The sequence below is a fragment of the Choloepus didactylus genome, chromosome 1, assembly GCF_015220235.1.
Source record: "Choloepus didactylus isolate mChoDid1 chromosome 1, mChoDid1.pri, whole genome shotgun sequence".
NCBI lineage: Eukaryota > Metazoa > Chordata > Mammalia > Pilosa > Megalonychidae > Choloepus > Choloepus didactylus.
In genome coordinates this window covers 79,477,595-79,492,771 of record NC_051307.1, presented here as the reverse complement: position 1 = coordinate 79,492,771, position 15,177 = coordinate 79,477,595, and the positions used below count along the sequence as shown (strand labels likewise).

Below are 15,177 nucleotides of genomic sequence, written 5' to 3'. Positions count from 1 at the left end.
CTTTTCTCTATCTGTTCTTTTGTGTGTAGGCTTTCAGGTGCCTTGTTCTCCAGTTCCTGCGTGTTTTCTTCTGTCTCTTGAGATTTGCTGTTGTATGTCTCCATTGTGTCCTTCGTCTCGTGTGTTGTGCCTTTCATTTCCATAGATTCTGTCAGTTGTTTTTTCAAACTTTTGATTTCTACCTTATGTATGCCCAGTGTTTTCATTACATACTTCATCTCATTTGCCATATCTTCCCTAAACTTTCTGAATTGATCCAGCACTAGTAGTTTAAATTCCTGTATCCTGAGTTAAGCGTAAGTTTGTTCCTTTAACTGGGCCATAACTTCACCCCTCCTAGTGTAGGTTGTAGTTTTCTGTTGTCTAGGCATCTGGCCTCCTTTGTTACCCCAGTCAGGTTTTCCTAGACCAGAATGGGCTCAGGTTTTGGAAGGAGGAAATAGTTTCAGGTCTCCCTGAGGGTGTCTTAGATAATTGATGTACCCTGTGAAGCCTTGAGTCACTGTGCTTTTCTGCCTAGCAGGTGGCACCTCTCAGCCTGTAGCTCCAGACTGGTGTAAGGAGGTGTGGCCCATAGCTGTCTTCCCCCAGGCTCTGAGGTCTGTTTCTAAATGGAAGGTGAGTAGTAGAGCTTGGCACTGCCTCTTTCCTCTTTGGGAAGATATACCTCCTGGGGAGAGTTCATTTGCATTTGAATTGTCTCTGACTCTGCTAACTCCACCCTTGTCTGGATCTGAACGCTGGGAATTGAAAATGGCTTAGGCTTTCTCCACTGAGCCAAAAAAAGGGACAGAAAGACCCCCTTCAGGGTCAGTCTGCAGCCCCCCTCAGTTTCACCCGTCGGCCAGAGACAGTACCCCATCCTCTGGGCTCCCCCCACCTCCCTGAGAGGTTCTCCAGCTCTCTAAGGTCAGTCATCACCAAAAGCCTCTGTCTGCTCATTGGGGATTCATAGCTTTTACTGAGCAGTCCATGTGTGCTAATTAAAACCCCCATTGGAGCTCAGCTGAGCTATATTTGCTCGCTCAGAGAGTGCTGCTCTCTAGCACAGCAAGGCTTTGCAGTTTGGGAGAGTGCTGCTCTCTAGCACCATGAGGCTTTGCAGTTTGGGCCATGGGGGGAGGGGCCTCCCAGCTCAGGTCCATAGTTTTTACTTACAGATTTTATGGTGCAATGTCGGGCATTCCTTCCAATTTAGGTTGGTATATGATGAGTGGACGGTCACATTTGTTCCCCTGTAGTTATTCCAGATTATTTTCTAGTTGTTCCTGGCTGTTTATTAGTTGTTCCAGGGGGACTAACTAACTTCCACTCCTCTCTATGCCGCCATCTTCTTTCTCCTCCATTGTACTTAATTTGCATTTCCCTATGACAAGTAATGTTGAGCATCTTTTTGAGGCAGGGTAGAGCAGGGACCTGACAGGGGAAAGAAGATACTGTGAAGAAGCTCTTGAGCAACGAGGGATAACCAAGGTCAGGAAAGCCTGTCCTGCACACACAACCTGCCTGGGGCTACCCACTTACACAAAATAGCCAAAGGCAGCTGACCCACCCAAATGCACTATCTACCATAGGGCACCACCCTGGAGAGGAGGGAGGGTAGGAGGAAGAGCCCTGAGCAAGGAGAGGGGGGGAGAAGCAATAAAAGCAAATTGTCCCGACATTGGGGGCCTCTCACCTCTTTCCTTGCAAGAGTGCCTGCATGCCTTCTTGCATGCATACTTAATAAATTTCCTAGCTGTTTGCTCAATCTGTGCTGTGCCCTTGAATTCCTTCCCATGGCATGGCCAAGAACTTAGGAATTCAACACCAGAAACATTTTCATATGTTTATTTGCCATCCATATATCTTCTTTGGTAAAGTGTCTTTCTGCCCATTTTTTAATTGGGTTGGTTCTGTTCTTATTGTTGATATTGTTCATATATTCTGAATACAATTTTTTAAATTAGATACATAATTAGCAAATATTTATTCTGCCCAGTCTTCAGCTTGCATTTTCACTCTCCCAACAATCTTTTGCATGGGAAAAGATTTTAATTTTGATAGTCCAGTTTATCAAATTTTTCTTTTATGAATTGTGCTTTTCGTGTGGTATGCAAAAATTCATTGCCATATCTAAGTATACACAGATTTTCTCTTATGTTTTCTTCTAGAAGATATTAACAGTTTAGCATTTTACATATACGTCTATGAGCCATTCTGAATTAGTTCCTTTATAAAGTGTGAGGTATGTGTCAAGGTTCTTTTTTTTTTTCATATATGAATGTCTAAATGTTCCAGCACCATTTATTGAATAGGCTCTCCTTTTTCCATCAAATTGCCTTTGGATCTTTGGCAAAAATCAGTTCACAGTAGTTGTGTTAATTTATAGCTGAGCTCTTTATTCTGTTCCATTCATCTAAGAGTCTATCTTTTTACAAATTCCACATTGTCTTAATTAGTGTAGCATCATTAAGTGTTGAAATCAAATAGTGTACGTCTCCCAAATTTGTTCTTCTTGTTCAGAATTGTTCTATCCTAGTTCTTTGTTTTTCCATATAAATTTTAGAATCAGCTTGTTGATATCTTTTATCTGAATAAAAGCTTGCTGGGATTTTGTTCAGACAGAATTGACATCTTAATATTGTCTTCCATTTCATAAACATTTAGCTATTCTTTTATTTCTTTTATCAGTGTTTTACAGTTTTCAGCATACAGATACTGTATATATTTTGTTAATTTATACCTAAGTACTTTATTTTAGGGAAGCTCTGATGTTAAATGGTATTTTATTTCAAATCCCAATTGTTCACTTCTGGCATACAGGCATGTGATTGGTTTTTGCATATTCACTTTGAATCCTGCAATCTTGATAAACTCATTAATTCTATTAGTTTTTATGTAAATTATCTGAAATTGTTTACATGAACAATCATGTATTCTGCCAGTACAGTTTTATTTCTTTCTTTCTTGTCTTCATTGCTTTCATTTCCTTTTCTTACTTTATTGCATGGGTTAAAACTTCTAGTACTATGTTGAATAGGAATGGTGAGAGAGGGTATCTCTGCCTTGTCCTAATTTTACATGGAAAGCACTCTAACAAGTATCATGTTAGCCATAGATTTTTCATAGACACTTTTTAACAGGTTGAAAAAGTTTCCATCTATTTCTAGTTTGATGAGTTTTTAATGAATGTCACATTTTGTCAAACACTTTTTCTGCATCCACTGATATGATCATATGGTTTTTCATACTAATCTGTTAATATGGTGAATTACATTCATGGGTTTTTGTGTGTTTAACCTTTAACCAGATTTACATTCCTGGAATGAACCTCACTTTGTCATTGTATTAGTAAGGATTCTCCAGAGAAATAGAACCAAAAGGATGCATACAAACACACACAAACACACACATGTGTGTATATAAAAAGAGATTTATTTTAAGGAATTGGCTCACAAAATTGTAAAGGCTGGCAAGTCTGAAATTGTAGGGAAGGCCAACACATTAGAAATTCAATACCAGTGATGCTGCTGTCTTAAAATCGAAATCCATACTGGAGGCTAGCAGGCTAGAAACTCAGAGAGGAGTAGGTGGCATATTCTTGAGGCAGAATTTCTTCTTCTAAAAACCTCAGTCTTTGTTCTAACACCTTCAATGGTTTAGTAAGGGTAATCTCCTTTACTTAAAATCAACTGATTGTAGATGCTACAAATACCATCACAACAACATCTAGACCACTGTTTGACCAAACAACTGGACAACATAACTTAATCTAAGTTGACATATAAAATTAAACATCACAGTCATGATCCATTAGCCTGTTTAACATTACTAGATTTAATTTGCTAATATTTTGTTTGGGCTTTTAGGGTCTATGTTCATGAGAGTGTTCATCTATAGTTTTCTTGTACTGTTTTTGTTGGTTTTGGTATTGGGGTAATACTAGACTCATAAAATGAAATTGGGAAATTAACACTCTTCTTTTCTGAAAGAGAAATTCTTATGGTTTCTTAAATGTTTAATAGAAATCATCACTGGAACCATCTAGGCCCAGTTTCTTTTCTTTTTTTTTTTTTTTTTGGAAAGTTAGGAACTACAAATTCAATTTCTTTAATAGACATCAGGTTCTTCAGGTTATCTATTTCTTCTTGTGTGAGTCTTTGTAATTTGTGTCTTAAAAGGAATTATTCCACTTTATCTAAGTTATTGAATTTATGGGCATAGTTGTTCATAGTATTCCCCTACTATCTTTTTAATGTCCATGGGTCAGTAGTGATGATCCCTCTTTCTTTCCTGATCTTGGTCATTTGCGTCATCTATCTATTTTTTCTTGGTTAGCCAAGCAACTGGCTTATCAATTTTAGTATCTTTTCAAAGAACCAGCTTTGGTTTCATTAATTTTCTCTTTTATCAGTGATTTATACTCTAATCTTTTATATTTCTTTCCTTCTATTTGCTTTGGGTGTAATTTGTCTTTCTCTAGTTTTACGAAGTGGAAGCTTAGGTTACCGATTATCAGTTTTTTGTTGTTTCCTAATGTATGTATATAATACTATACAGTTTCCTCTACCCACTGCTTTAACTGCATCAGTGCTGGTTTAGATGTAATTATGTCCCCCAAAATGCCATGTTCTTTAATGAAATCTTGTGGGGGCAGACATATTAGTGTTGATTAGGTTGGAATCTTTGGGTTAGGTTGTTTCCATGTACATGTGACCCACCCAACTGTGGGTAATATCTTTGATTAGATTATTTCCATGTAAGTGTGGCCGCACCCATTCAGCATGGGTCTTCATTAGTTTACTGAGCCCTATAAGAGCTCAGACAGGAGCTCACTGCTGCAGCTTAGAGAGACATTTTGAAAATGGCCATTGAAAGGCAACACTGACATCTTACAGAATGCCATTTTGGAAAGCAACCTGGGATCAGCAGATGCCAGCTACATGCCTTCCCAGCTAACAGAGGTTTTCCGGATGCCATCAGCCATCCTTCAGTGAAGGTACCCTATTGTTGATGTCTTAATGTGGACACTTTTATGGCCTTAGGACTATAACTCTGGAACCAAATAAACCCCCTTTATAAAACCCAATCCATTTCTGCTGTTTTGCGTAATGGCAGCATTAGCAAACCGGAAGAGCATCCCACAAATATTGTTACTCTGAAATTTCATTTCCATTTATTTCAACAGTATTTCATATTTATTGACCATATTCTGATTTTTAAACTCTGTACCCTTGAATGCTGCGATATTCCTTTCTTCTGGACCTTCAGGCACTTTTTAAGCCTTCTTTCTGAATCCTTTATTGTATTCTCTTATAAAAATCTTGTGATTTCTTTTTTGTGTATGTGTTCTACGTGTTATCCGTTGTAGAGTTCATTTAGTCTCCCAATTTCAAATGATATTGATATTCACTTACTCAATAATTAACGCATATACCATTCAACCATCTGTTCAATCATTAAGTAACTATTACAAGTTCAAAATTGGCCAATGTGCCAGGTTATAACAGCAAACACTACAAATAATTGTTTTGTAAATACACAATAGAAGAAAAGTCCAAGGTGCCTATGGGAGCACATAGCAGGGATACCTATTTAGAGTGATACTTAAAAATAACAACACTGGTCACTGACCATAGTGCTGGATTTAAGTTTTACTGGGTACTTTCCATGTCAGATATAAACCCTTTAGTTGCTGGATCATAACAAAAGTCGTGGGGATCCTACAAGAGAGGACAGGACAGTCAAGATGTTGGGAATCACTTGGAAAGTTCAAGGCATCAGCCATTTACCAGCCTATGTTTTGGCATTTTAACAACAGTTACTGCTATTCTGGTAGGCAGTGACTAATTCTCAGATCTGCACCCAATCCAGCTAAAATTCCAGTAAAGGGTTCCCTAAATGAATATTTATGTATGTCTTAAAATATAAACAAAAGATAGTCACGTACAAAGGAGGAAAAGTAGTTCTAGGCAAAGTGACATGAAAAAGTCTGAAAGTAGAAAGAAATGATATGTCAAAAAAGTGAGACTTTAGAAAGGCTAGTTATTGAAGGAATTTGATGAGAGATAAGGAGAGAGAAGGTACTTAACATATATTAAAGGCTTTATTAAGTCAGGAAGTTTTGAGTTTTAGTCTAAGGTCATTGGAATGCCATCCATAAAAGGCTTTTAACCTGATCTAATTTGCATTTCAGAGAGCAGAGAATAGTCTTAGAAGGCATGCAAGACTGAGGTAGAGACCTGTTAGAAGACCACTGTGATATATGCGAAACCTTTATTTACAGATTATATTTTATACCTTAAGTATGTATATACATATATACATATGTGTATATATGGATATGTTTATACAAATGTGTGTGTATGGTTTAGGGTATAAACTATCCATACATACATAATGGATATCTTGCCTTGGCATCTCAATTCAACACGCCCCAAATTAGAATCATTAATTGACTTCCTCTAAGATGGCTAGTTATGTTTTCTTCTGCATTACTTCTGCACCTTGTTAATACTTTTCATTTCACACACAATCACAATGATTTGTTTACACATCTGCTCTTCCATCAGTCTCTGAGTTCCTCAAAACAGCATGTTATTTGGCACATAATGAGTGTTCAATAAATATACATTGAACTGACCTATAAGTATGGTTTTGTATATTTATAACGATAATGTGTTGTTTAAAAAATGAAACGTTAAATTAAATTTAGGATTCTGTTTCAGAAAACAGTGACCCAATATCTGGTTAAACCACAGAGCTCAAAACCATCTGTACAGAATAAAACCAGTTATGTTTTTAATTTTTATAGCTAGGTTTGTCAAAGATGTTATTTCTGAATGGTAGGATGAGAGGTGGTTTCATTTTTCCACTCTGTAAGTATCTGCATTTTCCAAATTTTCTACAACGAACAGGTTTACTGTAGCAGTGAGCAAAAAACTACAAAAATGTAAATTTTTGAAAGCAAAAATATACATTGAAAAAATTGAGAAAGATATCCACAACACATTAATCAAAATCATATATAGGTGGTATGATCACTAATGATTTCCACTTTTTTCTTTATACTTTTCTGTATAGCTTTAATGTTTCATAATAATTTTAATATTTTTTATAAACAAAAAACTTTATAATGAGATTAATTTCTTTCAAGAACGCAGGGATGAATACAATACATTTTAGAAAGGTTTCCATGAAAAGTATTTGCTTTTTAGTAACAGACTTGCAAGAAACATATGTAACATGCATGTAAAAGACCTAATTTTCTTAACTTTTAACAAGCTATTATGCATTAAGAAAAAGACCACCCATTAGAAAAATGGACAAAGTTTATGGAGAAAGGTTTACAGAAAAAGAAATAAAAATGGTTTATACACATATAAATAGGATTTGTTAAGTAAGTGATGGTATAGTAATTCAATCATGAATTAAGCAGTCATTTAAAAAATGAGGGCAATCCATAGGTACTGATAATAAAAAGAACAAGATTTAAAACATTAAATGCGGCGGTACAAGATGGCGGACTGGTGAGCTGTATGTTTTAGTTACTCCTCCAGGAAAGTAGGTAGAAAGCCAGGAACTGCGTGGACTGGACACCACAGAGCAATCTGACTTTGGGCATACTTCATACAACACTCATGAAAACGTGGAACTGCTGAGATCAGCGAAATCTGTAAGTTTTTGTGGCCAGGGGACCCGCACCCCTCCCTGCCAGGCTCAGTCCCGTGGGAGGAGGGGCTGTCAGCTCCGGGAAGGAGAAGGTAGAACTGCAGTGGCAGCCCTTATCAGAAATTCATTCTACTGATCCAGACTCCAACCATAGATAGACAGAGACCAGACACCAGAGAATCTGAGAGCAGCCAGCTCAGCAGAGAGGAGACAGGCATAGAAAAAAACAACACGAAAAACTCCAAAATAAAAGCGGAGGATTTTTGGAGTTCTGGTGAACATAGAAAGGGGAAGGGCAGAGCTCAGGCCCTGAGGCTCATATGCAAATCCCGAAGAAAAGCTGATCTCTCTGCCCTGTGGACCTTTCCTTAATGGCCCTAATTGCTTTGTCTCTTAGCATTTCAATAACCCATTAGATCTCTGAGGAGGGCCCTTTTTTTTACTCCTTTTTTCTTTTTCTAAAACAATTACTCTAAGAAGCCCAATACAGAAACCTTCAAAGACTTGCAATTTGGGCAGGTCAAGACAAGAGCAGAATTAAGAGAGCTCTGAGACAAAAGGCAATAATCCAGTGGATGAGAAAATTCAATAAACACCACAGCTTCCCAAGAAAAGGGGGGTGTCTGCTCACAGCCATCATCCTGGTGGACAGGAAACACTCCTGCCCATCGCCAGCCCCATAGCCCAGAGCTGCCCCAGACAACCCAGTGTGATGGAAGCACTTCAAATAACAGGCAAACACCACAAAACTGGGCGTGGACATTAGCCTTCCCTGCAACCTCACCTGATTGTCCCAGAGTTGGGAAGGTGGAGCAGTGTGAATTAACAAAGCCCCATTCAGCCATCATTTCAGCAGACTGGGAGCCTCCCTACACAGCCCAGCAGCCCAGAACTGCCCTGGGGGGACGGCACTCACCTGTGACATAGCACAGTCATCCCTCAACAGAGGACCCGGGGTGCACGGCCTGGAAGAGAGGCCCACTTGCAAGTCTCAGGAGCCATACGCCAATACCAAGGACTTGTGGGTCAGTGGCAGAGACAAACTGTGGCAGGACTGAACTGAAGGATTAGACTATTGCGGCAGCTTTAAAACTCCAGGATCACCAGGGAGATTTGATTGTTACAGCCACCTCCCCTCCCTGACTGCCCAGAAACACGCCCCATATACAGGGCAGGCAACACCAACTACACACGCAAGCTTGGTACACCAATTGGACCCCACAAGACTCACTCCCCCACTCACCAAAAAGGCTAAGCAGGGGAGAACTGGCTTGTGGAGAACAGGTGGCTCGTGGACGCCACCTGGTGGTTAGTTAGAGAAATGTACTCCACGAAGCTGTAGATCTGATAAATTAGAGATAAGGACTTCAATTGGTCTACAAATCCTAAAAGAACCCTATCAAGTTCAGCAAATGCCAAGAGGCCAAAAACAACAGAAAATTATAAAGCATATGAAAAAACCAGACGATACGGATAACCCAAGCCCAAGCACCCAAATCAAAAGATCAGAAGAGACGCAGCACCTAGAGCAGCTACTCAAAGAACTAAAGATGAACAATGAGACCATAGTAAGGGATACAAAGGATATCAAGAAGACCCTAGAAGAGCATAAAGAAGACATTGCAAGACTAAATAAAAAAATGGATGATCTTATGGAAATTAAAGAAACTGTTGACCAAATTAAAAAGATTCTGGACACTCATAGTACAACACTAGAGGAAGTTGAACAACGAATCGGTGACCTGGAAGATGACAGAATGGAAAATGAAAGCATAAAAAAAGAATGGGGAAAAAAATTGAAAAAATCAAAATGGACCTCAGGGATATGACAGATAATATGAAACATCCGAATATAAGACTCATTGGTGTTCCAGAAGGGGAAGAAAAGGGTAAAGGTCTAGGAAGAGTATTCAAAGAAATTGTTGGGGAAAACTTCCCAAATCTTCTAAACAACATAAATACACAAATCATAAATGCTCAGCGAACTCCAAATAGAATAAATCCAAATAAACCCACTCCGAGACATATTCTGATCACACTCTCAAACACAGAAGAGAAGGAGCAAGTTCTGAAAGCAGCAAGAGAAAAGCAACTCACCACATACAAAGGAAACAGCATAAGACTAAGTAGTACCTACTCAGCAGCCACCATGGAGGCGAGAAGGCAGTGGCACGATATATTTAAAATTCTGAGTGAGAAAAATTTCCAGCCAAGAATACTTTATCCAGCAAAGCTCTCCTTCAAATTTGAGGGAGAGCTTAAATTTTCCACAGACAAACAAATGCTGAGAGAATTTGCTAACAAGAGACCTGCCCTACTGGAGATACTAAAGGGAGCCCTACAGACAGAGAAACAAAGAAAGGACAGAGAGACTTGGAGAAAGGTTCAGTACTAAAGAGATTCGGTATGGGTACAATAAAGGATATTAATAGACAGAGGGGAAAAATATGACAAACATAAACCAAAGGATAAGATGGCTGATTCAAGAAATGCCTTCACGGTTATAACGTTGAATGTAAATGGATTAAACTCCCCAATTAAAAGATATAGATTCGCAGAATGGATCAAAAAAAATGAACCATCAATATGTTGCATACAAGAGACTTATCTTGGACACAGGGACACAAAGAAACTGAAAGTGAAAGGATGGAAAAAAATATTTCATGCAAGCTATAGCCAAAAGAAAGCAGGTATAGCAATATTAATCTCAGATAAAATAGACTTTAAATGCAGGGATGTTTTGAGAGACAAAGAAGGCCACTACATACTAATAAAACGGGCAATTCAACAAGAAGAAATAACAATAGTAAATGTCTATGCACCCAATCAAGGTGCCACAAAATACATGAGAGAAATACTGGCAAAACTAAAGGAAGCAATTGAAGTTTCCACAATAATTGTGGGAGACTTCAACACATCACTCTCTCCTGTAGATAGATCAACCAGACAGAAGACCAATAAGGAAACTGAAAACCTAAACAATCTGATAAATGAATTAGATTTAACAGACATATACAGGACATTACATCCCAAATCACCAGGATACACATACTTTTCTAGTGCTCATGGAACTTTCTCCAGAATAGATCATATGCTGGGACATAAAACAAGCCTCAATAAATTTAAAAAGATTGAAATTATTCAAAGCACATTCTCTGACCACAATGGAATACAATTGGAAGTCAATAACCATCAGAGACTTAGAAAATTCACAAATACCTCGAAGTTAAACAACACACTCCTAAACAATCACTGGGTTAACGAAGAAATAGCAAGAGAAATTGCTAAATATATACAGACGAATGAAAATGAGAACACAACATACCAAAACCTATGGGATGCAGCAAAAGCAGTGCTAAGGGGGAAATTTATAGCACTAAACACATATATTAAAAAGGAAGAAAGAGCCAAAATCAAAGAACTAATGGATCAACTGAAGAAGCTAGAAAATGAACAGCAAACCAATCCTAAACTAAGTAGAAGAAAGGAAATAACAAGGATTAAAGCAGAAATAAATGAAATAGAGAACAAAAAAACAATAGAGAGGATAAATATCACCAAAAGTTGGTTCTTTGAGAAGATCAACAAGATTGACAAGCCCCTAGCTAGAGTGACAAAATCAAAAAGAGAGAAGACCCATATAAACAAAATAATGAATGAAAAAGGTGACATAACTGCAGATCCTGAAGAAATTAAAAAAATTATAAGAGGATACTATGAACAACTGTATGGCAACAAACTGGATAATGTAGAGGAAATGGACAATTTCCTGGAAACATATGAACAACCTAGACTGACCAGAGAAGAAATAGAAGACCTCAACCAACCCATCACAAGCAAAGAGATCCAATCAGTCATCAAAAATCTTCCCACAAATAAATACCCAGGGCCAGATGGCTTCACGGGGGAATTCTACCAAACTCTCCAGAAAGAACTGACACCAATCTTACTCAAACTATTTCAAAACATTGAAGAAAATGGAACACTACCTAACTTATTTTATGAAGCTAACATCAATCTAATACCAAAACCAGGCAAAGATGCTACAAAAAAGGAAAACTACCGGCCAATCTCCCTAATGAATATAGATGCAAAAATCCTCAACAAAATACTTGCAAATCGAATCCAAAGACACATTAAAAAAATCATACACCATGACCAAGTGGGGTTCATTCCAGGCATGCAAGGACGGTTCAACATAAGAAAATCAATCAATGTATTACAACACATTAACAAGTCAAAAGGGAAAAATCAATTGATCATCTCAATAGATGCTGAAAAAGCATTTGACAAAATCCAACATCCCTTTTTGATAAAAACACTTCAAAAGGTAGGAATTGAAGGAAACTTCCTCAACATGATAAAGAGCATATATGAAAAACCCACAGCCAGCAGAGTACTCAATGGTGAGAGACTGAAAGCCTTCCCTCTAAGATCAGGAACAAGACAAGGATGCCCGCTGTCACCACTGTTATTCAACATTGTGCTGGAAGTGCTAGCCAGGGCAATCCGGCAAGACAAAGAAATAAAAGGCATCCAAATTGGAAAAGAAGAAGTAAAACTGGCATTGTTTGCAGATGATATGATCTTATATCTAGAAAACCCTGAGAAATCGACAATACAGCTACTAGAGCTAATAAACAAATTTAGCAAAGTAGCGGGATAAAAGATTAATGCACATAAGTCAGTAATGTTTCTATATGCTAGAAATGAGCAAACTGAAGAGACACTCAAGAAAAAGATACCATTTTCAATAGCAACTAAAAAAATCAAGTACCTAGGAATAAACTTAACCAAAGATGTAAAAGACCTATACAAAGAAAACTACATAACTCTACTAAAAGAAATAGAAGGGGACCTTAAAAGATGGAAAAATATTCCATGTTCATGGATAGGAAGACTAAATGTCATTAAGATGTCAATTCTACCCAAACTCATCTACAGATTCAATGCAATCCCAATCAAAATTCCAACAACCTACTTTGCAAACTTGGAAAAGCTAGTTATCAAATTTATTTGGAAAGGGAAGATGCCTCGAATTGCTAAAGACACTCTAAAAAAGAAAAACGAAGTGGGAGGACTTACACTCCCTGACTTTGAAGCTTATTATAAAGCCACAGTTGCCAAAACAGCATGGTACTGATACAACGACAGACATACAGATCAATGGAATCGAATTGAGAATTCAGAGATAGACCCTCAGATCTATGGCCGACAGATCTTTGATAAGGCCCCCAAAGTCACTGAACTGAATCATAATGGTCTTTTCAACAAATGGGGCTGGGAGAGTTGGATATCCATATCCAAAAGAATGAAAGAGGACCCCTACCTCACCCCCTACACAAAAATTAACTCAAAATGGACCAAAGATCTCAATATAAAAGAAAGTACCATAAAAGTCCTAGAAGATAATGTAGGAAAACATCTTCAAGACCTTGTATTAGGCGGCCACTTCCTAGACTTTACACCCAAAGCACAAGCAAAAGAAAAAATAGATAAATGGGAACTCCTCAAGCTTAGAAGTTTCTGCACCTCAAAGGAATTTCTCAAAAAGGTAAAGAGGCAGCCAACTCAATGGGAAAAAATTTTTGGAAACCATGTATCTGACAAAAGACTGATATCTTGCATATATAAAGAAATCCTACAACTCAATGACAACAGTACAGACAGCCCAATTATAAAATGGGCAAAAGATATGAAAAGACAGTTCTCTAAAGAGGAAATACAAATGGCCAAGAAACACATGAAAAAATGTTCAGCTTCACTAGCTATTAGAGAGATGCAAATTAAGACCACAATGAGATACCATCTAACACCGATTAGAATGGCTGCCATCAAACAAACAGGAAACTACAAATGCTGGAGCGGATGTGGAGAAATTGGAACTCTCATTCATTGTTGGTGGGACTGTATAATGGTTCAGCCACTCTGGAAGTCAGTCTGGCAGTTCCTTAGAAAACTAGATATAGAGTTACCATTCGATCCAGTGATTGCACTTCTCGGTATATACCCGGAAGGTCGGAAAGCAGTGACACGAACAGATATCTGCACGCCAATGTTCATAGCAGCATTATTCACAATTGCCAAGAGATGGAAACAACCCAAATGTCCTTCAACAGATGAGTGGATAAATAAAATGTGGTATATACACACGATGGAATACTACGCAGCAGTAAGAAGGAACCATCTCGTGAAACATATGACAACATGGATGAACCTTGAAGACATAATGCTGAGCGAAATAAGCCAGGCACAAAAAGAGAAATATTATATGCTACCACTAATGTGAACTTTGAAAAATGTAAAACAAATGGTTTATAATGTAGAATGTAGGGGAACTAGCAATAGAGAGCAATTAAGGAAGGGGGAACAATAATCCAAGAAGAACAGATAAGCTATTTAACGTTCTGGGGATGCCCAGGAATGACTATGGTCTGTTAATTTCTGATGGATATAGTAGGAACAAGTTCACAGAAATGTTGCTATATTAGGTAACTTTCTTGGGGTAAAGTAGGAACATGTTGGAAGTTAAGCAGTTATCTTAGGTTAGTTGTCTTTTTCTTACTCCCTTGTTATGGTCTCTTTGAAATGTTCTTTTATTGTATGTTTGTTTTCTTTTTAACTTTTTTTCATACAGTTGATTTAAAAAAGAAGGGAAAGTTAAAAAAAAAAAAAAGAAAAGAAAAAGAAGGAAAAAAAGATGTAGAGCCCCCTTGAGGAGCCTGTGGAGAATGCAGGGGTATTTGCCTACCCCACCTCGATGGTTGCTAACATGACCACAGATATAGGGGACTGGTGGTTTGATGGGTTGAGCCCTCTACCATAGGTTTTACCCTTGGGAAGACAGTTGCTGCAAAGGAGAGGCTAGGCCTCCCTATAATTGTGCCTAAGAGCCTCCTCCCAAATGCCTCTTTGTTGCTCAGATGTGGCCCTGTCTCTCTAGCTAAGCCAACTTGAAAGGTGAAATCACTGCCCTCCCCCCTACGTGGGATCAGACACCCAGGGGAGTGAATCTCCCTGGCAACGTGGAATATGACTCCCGGGGAGGAATGTAGACCTGCCATCGTGGGACGGAGAACATCTTCTTGACCAAAAGGGGGATGTGAAAGGAAATGAAATAATCTTCAGTAGCAGAGAGATTCCAAAAGGAGCCGAGAGGTCACTCTGGTGGGCACTCTTATGCACACTTTAGACAACCCTTTTTAGGTTCTAAAGAATTGGGGTAGCTGGTGGTGGATACCTGAAACTATCAAACTACAACCCAGAACCCATGAATCTCAAAGACAATTGTATAAAAATGTAGCTTATGAGGGGTAACAATGGGATTGGGAAAACCATAAGGACCACACTCCACCTTGTCTAGTTTATGGATGGATGAGTAGAAAAATAGGGGAAGGAAGGAAACAAACAAACAGACAAAGGTACCCAGTGTTCTTTTTTACTTCAATTGCTCTTTTTCACTCTAATTATTATTCTTGTTATTTTTGTGTGTGTGCTAATGAAGGTGTCAGGGATTGATTTAGG

The 15,177-nt window shown here is 38.2% G+C and overlaps 1 protein-coding gene across 1 annotated transcript in view; it reads right to left on the bottom strand.

Annotated features, from left to right (window-relative positions):
• GRAMD1C (GRAM domain containing 1C) overlaps window positions 1-15,177 on the bottom strand; it is a 147,074-nt gene that overhangs the window by 101,080 nt on the left and 30,817 nt on the right. The gene's annotated exons all lie outside the window — the stretch shown is intronic.